The following is a 10,418-nucleotide window of genomic DNA, read 5'->3' on the forward strand; positions in this document are numbered from 1 at the left end:
GTTCCAGATGTCAATATCAGGTCATCAGGCTTGACAACAAATACCTTTATCTAATGAACCATCTTGTCAGCCCCTATAGCTGCTTTGCTTAGAACTAATAAATACATTCAACACCAGTATTGCTGAGCTAACTTTAGTAGGTCCACATGCTTTCATTTCCCGAGATGTCTTCTTGGGTCATGGAGCCACAGTGGGGAGTGAGCAAACGGTAGTGGTGGTCTGAATACTTTTTAAAATGTGGGAAAATAAATAGTTTAAAATGAACACAAGCTGTGCTCTTCAGAAGAGCCACAGACAACACGAAAAAGGTGAATTATTCAACTGAAATTGACTCTCTTAAAAACTAGTACAAAGAGAATGAAGGGGCATGGAAAACCCAACAGATAAGTAATCAAAGAATTACACTGTTTATTTCTGCTTCCTCGAGGTTCCTTTGCTTCCTGTCACCACCCTGCAAGGTGGTTCTGTTGAACTGTCCTCTCTCAGGAAGACCAACCTGATATGCAAGTTCTGAACAAGACTGATGTACCTCTCTTTGTGTACACATTCCATACAGTCATGGAGGTTTGTTTATTGTTGTGTTGTGTGACATTATTCCTGAGGAGACAGGAACGAACACAAGAAAGAACATCATCAAATCCAACTTTCTGAATATCTTTGTTTGCTTTCTATTTGCTGTGATAATGACCATTACTGACAGCAATTTAAGAAAGAAAAGGCTTATTTCATCTATATCCCTCAGGTCACACAGCACCACCACGGAAAGTCAGGGCAGGAAGCTGGAGGCAGGACTAAAGCAGAGTTCAGGAAAGAATGCTGCTCACTGGCTTGATTTCCATCTCTTGTTCAGCCTGTGGTTTTGTTTGTTTATTTTGATGGGGTATTTTGGTTGTTTGTTTTTTGAGACAAAGGTTCTTTGTGTAGCCCTGGCTGTCCTGGAACTCACTCTGTAGACCAGGCTGGCCTTGAACTCACAGAGATCCACCTGCCTCTGCCTCTGCCTCCCTGAGTGCTGGGAATAAAGGCTTGTGCCATCACTGCCCGCCCAGCTTGTGTTTTTTATATAACTCAGTATTAGCAGTCCAGGGTGCTACCACCACAGTGGTATGGACTCTCTCATGTCAATCATTAATCAAGATAATGCCCCTCCCCAGACTTGTCCAAAAGCCCATCTAATGGACCTGTTTTCTTGATTACGAGTCTCTCTTCCTAGATGACTCTAGATTTGTTGAGTTGACAAAACTAACCAACATAGTGAACCAGTGAGTTTTGTGGGATTGCTTCCTTGAGGATTGGTGAAGACTAATAAGATGTTGCTGACCCAAAGGCCACTGCATCACTGACATATCACCCAAGCATGAGTGATAGCTCATGAAAGCTGGAGCTCAGGAGCTCTCTGCAGAACATGCAGTCAACATCACAAGTCAGATTCCCGCTGCTTAGTAGTCTTTACTGTTCATGTAATTTTGGGGAGGGTGTGTCCTGTGACTCTGCTGTTTGAGGGACTCCCTGAGACTCAGACTTTTTGTGTCTCCCCCAGAGTGGAATGTTTCAACTCAGGAAATTCTGCACATCCTGTAAGAGCTTGCATTCTCCTGAAAGCTGTGTTAACGCTCATCAGGGAGTTTGCTTTCATGTAATTATCATACTAAACAGTTGAGGGCACTCCAAAATTCTCAGTTTTGGTACTTGTCTGTATTCATATTTGGGGTCACAGCTGTCTTCCTGTCATTTCTAATGTGTATAAATAAGAGGAAAATAAAATAAACACTATCATGTAGAAGTAATCTTCCATCTGCCAAATTACTTTGCTGTTGTTTTAAATACAAAGGTCTAAAATCTCTGGGTTTTTTGTTTTATTTATTTATTTATTTACTTATTTATTAGACAGTGTTTCTCTGGTGAAAAGTCCTGGCTGTTCTGGAACTTGCTTGTAGACCAGGCTGTCCTCAAACTCACAGAAATCTGTCTGCCTCTGCCTCCCAAGTGCTGGAGTTAAAGGTGCTTGTTACCACCACCCAGTTAAGAGTCCAATAATATAGAAATATAAAATTATAAGCTTAAGAGATAGAACCTGACAGTCTTGAACTCTAAAAGTACACTTCTAACAATGGCTGTCTGCTTTACAGCCAGCTCCTCTGTCAACAGCCAGAGGTTAACTTTAACCCCCTTGCCCCTTATAGCCAACAACTACCAGGACCAAAGTTAACTTTTAATAGTTGTTTCTACATGACTTCTAGCATGCATCCCATGCCTGATGTTTCTATGTGACTCCTAACATGCACTCTGTGACTAATGCCTTCCCTCTTACTATTAAAAGGGGATCATAACCCCCCTCTAACTGCCACAGCCTCAAAATCCAACTCTGGCTGTGGTCTCAGCTAGCTGATAAGCTTTTGTGCCCTGCAGTAATTTTTTTTATTTTATTTTTTTAATTTGTTTTTTTCCTGGAATAAAGTTTGCTTCTGGTTTAATAGACTTTGGTGGTCTGTCCCCCATTATTGTAAGACTGCCCCCAATGCTAGCTTTAAAAATCTACTTCAAAAGTAGGTGGCTATGTTACATAACGTTCAGCTTAAATGAAAACTAGGGCATCTTTTTATGTATTTGAATCCTTAAAACCTTAAAATCCTGTTAGGATTTTATACACATATACAGTAACATGGATGATTTCCACTCCTGTGCCCCCTGTAACTCCCTGGCATCTCCCTCCACATGTCTACCTCTCAGCTTCATGTTCTCTGCTTTTTATAATTAGCCTGTTAATTCTATTCAATGCTTCCCACATGTGCGTGAGTATGGAACCACGCACAGAACATGGGCACCCTACCTGTGGCCACACCCTCAAAGAGTACGTCTCCCTCTCCCAGCAATCATCAACTGTGCTGAGATCTTGAATTGGACACATACTGGATTGTCTAGTCCTTCTGGGTGCAGGTATACCAGTGAGCACCCAAACTGGTGATAAGGAGGCCTGAGCATTTCCCTGACATCAGATTACATATTGCATGCAAATAAACATACACCGGCATGAGAAATTGTGCATGCAAGCTTATAAGAGATAAGCAGTTTGTGTGAGCCTTATTTAATCTTCATTGTAATTTTCAAGTCATTTTATCCTTGCTATACATGAAAAAACAAAACCAAGAAGGATTATGTTTTTTAAATGTATGATAATGTAACAGTAATAGATAAAAGGCATCTCTTACTTCAAAATCCATAAGTCCAAAATTCCATGACATTTACTATTACATGTTCTTGTTTTTCTTTTTCTCTTTTTTTTTGGGCGGGTGGGGGGTATCTATCTTTCTTTCTTTCTTTGTCTCTTTCTTTCTTTCTTCCTTCCTTCCTTCCTTCCTTTCTTTCTTTCTTTTCTTTCCTTTTCTTTCTTTCTATTTTTTTTTTCTTGAGACATGGTCTCTCTACACAGCACTCAATGCCCTGGAACAAACTATGTTGACCAGGCTTGCCTCTGAGTCCTGGAATGAAATGTGTGCCCCACCACACCCAGCCTAAAAGTTTCAGTTTTAAAATAAACCAGGATCAATGACTGACAGGCTTTTCAGTTAAGAACACTTGCTGCCAAGCTGGAGGACGTGAGTTCAGTTCCAGAGTATGTGGTAGAATGAGGGGAGCAACTTTCATGATTTATTTTCTAACTTCTACACAGAGGTGGTTATGCAGTGGCCATGTGCTGTGCTCCTTCCCCGTAAAATAAACTGCTAATAATTATCATAGCATAAACTTCAAAACAGGTCTTCTTGTTGTTGGTTGTTGGTTTGAATTTTATTTTTTTGTTTTTTGTAGTCGGGATCAAAATCAAGGTATTACACACGCTACACAAGTCTATATGCTGTGTTGTGCTCGGTCATTACAGAGTCTCATGCACTTTATCAGTACAACCACACCTTGAAAAAGATACGTTAATTCCTCAGCAAAGATCTTTGCCTGCTGTACATTTGATAGAGGGTTGATTAACATCTCCAATATAAAAATAAATAAAAACTTAAATAAGAAAATAAACAATGCAGTGGAAAAATGAGCTGAGGGGATTTGGGGAGGTGGCTCAACAGTTAAGAGCACTGGTTGCTCTTCTAGAAGACCAGACTTCAATTTCAAGTACTCAAACACAGCTAGCACCCATCTGTAACTAAGTTCCAGGGAATCTGATGACCTCTTTTGGCATCCGAAGTCACCAGGCAAGCACACAGTGAGTGCACAGACAAGCCTGCAGGCAAAGCTCATACACATAAAATGAAATTAAATTTAAAAAATTAAGGTACAGTTTTAAAATAATTTTCTAAATATAGAGTACTCAAAAATATATAGATGGCCAATAAACGTCTGAAAACATGTTTAATATCCTTAGCTGTTGGGAAATGGATATTAAAAATATTGTGTGATTTCATCTAAACCCAGGCAGAATGACAAGTGTCAAGAAAACAAAGGATGCTTACCTGGCAGAGGAGGTACTGTGATCACAAAGGTGTTTTCCCAGGGTGAAGCTTATCCATTGCACTCTGGATTTGCTGTCCCCTTCAATTTCCCCAAGGAAGGGAAGCTTGACTGCATAATTTGTTGCAGAAGGGTACTGTGTTCTATACTCCCAAGCAAAAATAAATTAAAAAGGAAAAGAAAAATAATGAAAGTAAAAGAAAATGAGTTTAAATGCAGGTGGAAATTTGGGGAAAAGGGACAAACATCCACTGTTTGTGAAAATGAAAAGTGGTCTAACCACTGTGGAAAATCAGTGTGGAGTTTCCCAAAATGATAATATTAGTATTACCATATGAATGAGCTGTACATAAGCTCACATTCAAAATAAGGACTCTATCCATCACAAAGATATCTGCACATCCATGTTCATTGTTGCTGTATTCTCAATAGCAAAGAGATAGAATCAATCTGGATGTCCACCAATGAATGAACTCACCATGAAAATGTGGTATGTGAACACAGTGGAAGATTATTGAACCATAAAGAAAAGTGACGTGATGGAATTCTGAGGAACACAGATGGAACTGAAAAGTATTACGTCAAATGAGGTGACCTAGGTTCAGAGACATAAACACTGTGTGCTCGATCTTATGTGCAGATTCTAGCTTCTAACTGTCATATATTTGTGTTGATGTAGCAGGGAATGTTTACATATAGGTCAGGAAATGAAAAAGAGACCCAAGGAGGAAAAATAAAGACCTTAAGTGATGAGGTAAGAAGAGCAATAGATCACAGGTGATGCAGAAGGCAGACTGAGGCAGACTATGGAGGGTAGAAATGGTAATCAGGAAGCAGGACCAGGGAAATGGAGGAAAGGGGATACAGGAGAGGATCAACCAAAGCTTAATATAAGTAAAATTACCATTATCAAACCTGCTGGTTTGTAAATGAATTAAAGAGCAAAAGCATATGTTGAATTTCTTACTGTTCACAATCAAGGTGCAGTTGTGTTTCCCCTTCATACAAAGCACAGAGGGTTAAATAAGCAAGGTTAAAGTGGTAGCACATGAAAGACTCATGAAGCCTTCACATCTTAATGTTGCTGACCTCATATCCAGATTTTTACAATTCCAACATGGACTGAAGACCAGAGACTCCCCAGGAATCTTTGAGGCCTTCAGCCTCAGACTAGGAATGTTGGGGGCATTTAGCCTCATGGAATGAACTGTTCCAGAATTCTCAGGATGTTCCCATCCCTTACCAGTTGTAAGTAATTATATTCAATTATTTAATACACGCATAATTGTTGTTGTCGTTTAACTCTGCTCTTTGGGGGCCTGCTACCCAGCTCCCAAATAAATACACATGTGGAGATTTATTCTTCCTTATAAATGCTAGGCCTTAGATTGGCTTATTTCTAGCCCACTTTTCTTAACTTAAATTATCACATCTACCTTTTGCCTCTGGGGTATTATCTTTTTCTATTCTATATATCTTTCTTTACTTCTTACTCTGTGGCTTGTTGTGTAGCTGGGTAGCTGGCCCCTGATGTCCTCCTCTCCTCCTGTTTTCTCACTGATCTTTTTTTTCCCAGATTATACCTCCTATTTATTCTCTCTGCTAGCCCCATCTATTCTTTCTCTTGCACAGCTATTAACCATTCAGCTCTTTATGAGACCAATCAGTTGTTTTAAACAGGCAAAGTAACACAGCTTCACAGAGTTGAACAAATGTAATATAAATGAATGCAACTCATCTTTACATCATTAAACAAATATTCCACAGCACAAACAAATGTGACACATCTTAAACTAATATTCCACAATACATAATATATACATGTATAAGATTGTGGTGTATGTTCCTTCCACGTGTTTTGTTCTCAGTGCTCTGGCATCCTCAGCCATTGTGCACTGACTGTCCCTTAGAAGTGAGTCACTCAGTTACTGTCTGCTGATAGGAAGGCTCATAATGTGAGAAATCCATGGGACTCTGCTTAATGGGTTAAAGGAATTCATTAGGAAAGAAAACTTGCTAAAACAGAATAAAAGAATTGTCGCAGGGTCTTGCAATGCTGAGGTACTCTCCCATGCTGTTCTGCCACCAGAGTCAATCCCTACCATCCAAGCCCATGTAGGAGAGAAGAGAGCTGTGTAAGTGTCTCAGGTCTTAAGGGTTGCCCAAGGCCAGGCCCCAGGGGCAGATACTTCAAGGTTATAGGTAGAACAGTAATCCACTACACATAACAGAAGATTTATTGGAGTTTTGCAGTGCATTTGTGCTACCCTTGACTTTAGAGAGTTCCCTGTAACTAAGAAAACAGAGATTTCCAAGACAGGAAGCTGACACAGTGAGTGGGAAGGACAGACAGGCTTGAAAGTTAGGAAAGGAGAGACCTTGAGTGAATGCTTCATCCCTGCCAAAAGCAAGAGAGTTGGACCTCTATCTAGACACAGGCCATGCATGGTCACATGATCAAATTGTTACTCTGGTTAGACCTTCTCTTCCTTCTCTTCATGTGCTTTCAGGCAAAACATGTTACAATACTTGTGGAAACCACCTGCTGTATCTGGACCCCATTCTGTGACAAACAGAGATGCTGTACACTTGCCACCAAACTCTATGCACACTTCCATACTGGGCTATGTGAGGAAAGCCATCACAATGGGGCCTCTTCCTTGCCTGGCTGCTTTGATTATTAGAGTGATGTTGCAAATGCATACATTTGTTAATTACAACTCAGTATTTTGTAAATTTTTCAGTTCAGTATATTTCTCACCTTCAGAGCTGACAAAGTTTATTCTATTGAGTGTCACAGAAAGGTAGACTAACAAGGATGGTCCTTTGGGCCTCAGAAGCTGGGTATCACATAGCCTGGTATAGAAATCACTGTTTAGCAGAAGGTGGCCTTGAATTTCTGATCCTCCTACCTGCATCTCCTGACTGCTGGAACTGCAGGTGTGTACCACAGCTGTTTGCTGGCCTGTGGTTGTGGATTAAACCCCAGGTCTTCTGTTCTTTTTCTCATCTGCTGAGCTCTCCCTAGAATCAGCACCACATGGGGATCAGATAATGTGGCTCACCACTCTGGAAGATAAAATCACTTCTTGACCAAGGTAACGTCCAATGTTGAATATCAATGAGTCTCAAGAGCACTGCGCCTCAGGAATACTCATAAGAGGGTAAATAACTTCATGGGAAATATATTTTGCTACAAATCCCTCTTAAAACGCTGCAGCTCCCTCTTCAATCGTTCTCTCAGCCTGAACTCTAGAAATAGAATTGAGCCAGACTCAGATTCCAATTCATTGCTAGTTTGGGTGGAACTGCTGTCATTGCAAATTACATTTTTTCATCAAAATATTCACCCATTAACCAGTCCATCTGATTCATGTATTCGTTGTGATATCTTGGCCTACATTTGAAATAAAAGAACCAGCATAAAATGGAGAAATCTAGCTTCATTGTTTTAAAAATTAAAACTTAATAGCCATGAAATATTGAGTTTGATACATAATTATATCTTAGGAAGACAAAGTATATTTTTGAAAGTATGATTTGGGATTATAATGCATATGTTGGGTTAAATGTGAAGAAGTTTGCAATTATGTGTTTATGTTGCTTTTATGATCAGTCATTTCTAACGCTTTTCTTACCATGTATTACTTGTCCCAGTAAAGAGACAACATTTACCATTCATTTGTATTTCATATGAATGATTGAGTGAGTGAATAAATGAAATAATCTAGTAGTCACACTGTGAATTCCTACTGCATATGAAACATGCTACACATGTCATTTAGATAGTAAGTGCATGGCTTCCTTGTCCTGGTGGTGGTGGCACATGCCTTTAAACCCAGCACTTGGGAGGCAGAGCCAGGTGGATTTCTGTGAGTTTGAGGCCAGCCTGGTCTATAGAGCAAGATCTAGGACAGGCATCAAAACAACACAAAGAAACCCTGTCTAGAAAAAATTAGAAAAAAAACCTGTGGTGATATTGTGTTCCCCAATATATCATGCACCCTAATAAATTTATCTGGGGTCAGAGAACAGAACAGCCACTAGACAGACATAGAGGCCAGAAAATGGTGACACTCACACCTTTAATCCTAGTCTTCTGGAGGCAGAGATCCATCCGAATCTCTGTGAGTTCAAAGCTACACTGAAAATAGCCAGGCATGGTGACTCACGCCTTTAATCCCAGGAAGTGATGGCAGGAGCAGAAAGGTATATATAAGGCATGAAAACCAGGAACTAGAGTCTTTGTTAATCTTTTAGGCTTTTGAGCAGCAGTTCAGCTGAGATCCATTCTGGATGAGGACTCAGAGGCTTCCAGTCTGAGAAAACAGGATCAGCTGAGGAATTGGCAAGGTGAGGTGGTTCTGTTTGTTTTTATTAATAAGACCTTTTAAGATTCGTGCTACAAAAACCACTTTGAACAAATAAACTTTTGACTTGTGTTCCCCTAGTGTTCTTTGTGTAATCCAATGCCATCTTGGAAATACTTCCCTACCATCAAAAAATGAGGGGTGACTTCTGAAAAAAGAAAATTGTAAATGGAGTAAGCAACCCAAGGTTTTGGAGTCTTGATGGAACAAGGATACTGTTAGAACCCTCTGCATGTCTGTGAGTCTTTGTTAATAACATTCATTTAAAGAATATGTTAGTAATAGAAGATGAGGTTAATACAATTAATTCAACAAATGCTTGTTGGATTTCCAATGAGCCCAGCAAACTAACAGTGACATCTGTGCTTTTAATTCTGATAATTATGGAAAGATAAGGGCAGGAGAGACTACTCAGTGAGTGAAATATTGGATGTACAAGCAAGGAGATAAGAATTCAATTCTTAAAACTGACATAGAAGCAGGGTGGTGGTGGTGCACGCCTTTATCCCAGCACTCGGGAGGCAGAGCCAGGAGGATCTCTGTGAGTTCGAGGCCAGCCTTGTCTGCAGAGTGAGATCCAGGACAGGCACCAAAACCACACAGAGAAAGCCTGTCTCAAAAACAAAAACAAAAAACCAAACAAACAAACAAAAAAAAACCCACATAGAAATACTGAGTATAAGTTTCCATACTTGTACTTCCAGAACTTGGGAAGCAGAGATGGGCAGCTCATGGGGGTCCCTAGTCAGCCATTCTAACAGATTCAGCAAGTGACAGATAAATGAGAGTCCCTATTTCTAATAAGGTGGATGGATCCTATTACACAACACTTGAGCTTCACCTCTGGTCTCTAAATACTTGATGAGGATACCCCCAATGCATGACATGCACACACACACACACACACACACACACACACACACACACACAAACACAAATTATAAAAACTAAGGTAGGTAAATCAAGGTATTATGAAAGAACATTTGAATGATAAGACACAAAATGTAAAGAGTGTAATTTTAGAATTTTAGATACACTACTCAAAGAATCAAAAATGATAACATGACATAAAAAAAGTGGAGACATAAGTGACCCCTTGTGTATGAGATACTATGGTTATACTATGGTCATTTGAGACAAGCTTAGTAGCCCTGAGTCTTAACCTGTAGTCTGTTAATGGAACAGTGATGGAAAGACAAGATTCCAGGGATACTCACAAGGGCCTACAGCCTGTGGTTCAGCCTTTGATCTCTATTCTAAGTTTGATGGGAAATGCTGGGTGTGCATTGAACCTAGAGTGGAAGGATCTAACTCACAGCTCTCTGGCTGCTGCAAGAAGGAAATCTCTGGATCAAAGAAGCAAAGTGCTGCAGTAATATTAGCTAAGAAGCTATGGCATTTAGGCTCCATGAGAAATGATAGCTTCTGAGGGGCTAGAACAAGCTGCCTGTGCATAGTGTGGAAGCATTGAGATGGGACAAGAAAAAAAGTGATTATCTAGAAAATTTGAATATTCTTTTTAAAATATTTTTTAATTTTATCACATACTTTGGTACTTATTTTTTTGTACAATATATTTGGATCATATTTTTT

General features: G+C 39.7%; 1 non-coding gene across 1 annotated transcript; it reads left to right on the top strand.

Annotated features, from left to right (window-relative positions):
- Window positions 1-4,449: 4,449 nt before the first annotated feature.
- LOC131925897 (U1 spliceosomal RNA) lies at window positions 4,450-4,611 on the top strand. The gene has a single exon (XR_009383394.1). It is a non-coding gene; the product is annotated as a U1 spliceosomal RNA (small nuclear RNA).
- Window positions 4,612-10,418: the final 5,807 nt, after the last annotated feature.

This window comes from Peromyscus eremicus, chromosome 15 (assembly GCF_949786415.1).
Source record: "Peromyscus eremicus chromosome 15, PerEre_H2_v1, whole genome shotgun sequence".
Taxonomy (NCBI): domain Eukaryota; kingdom Metazoa; phylum Chordata; class Mammalia; order Rodentia; family Cricetidae; genus Peromyscus; species Peromyscus eremicus.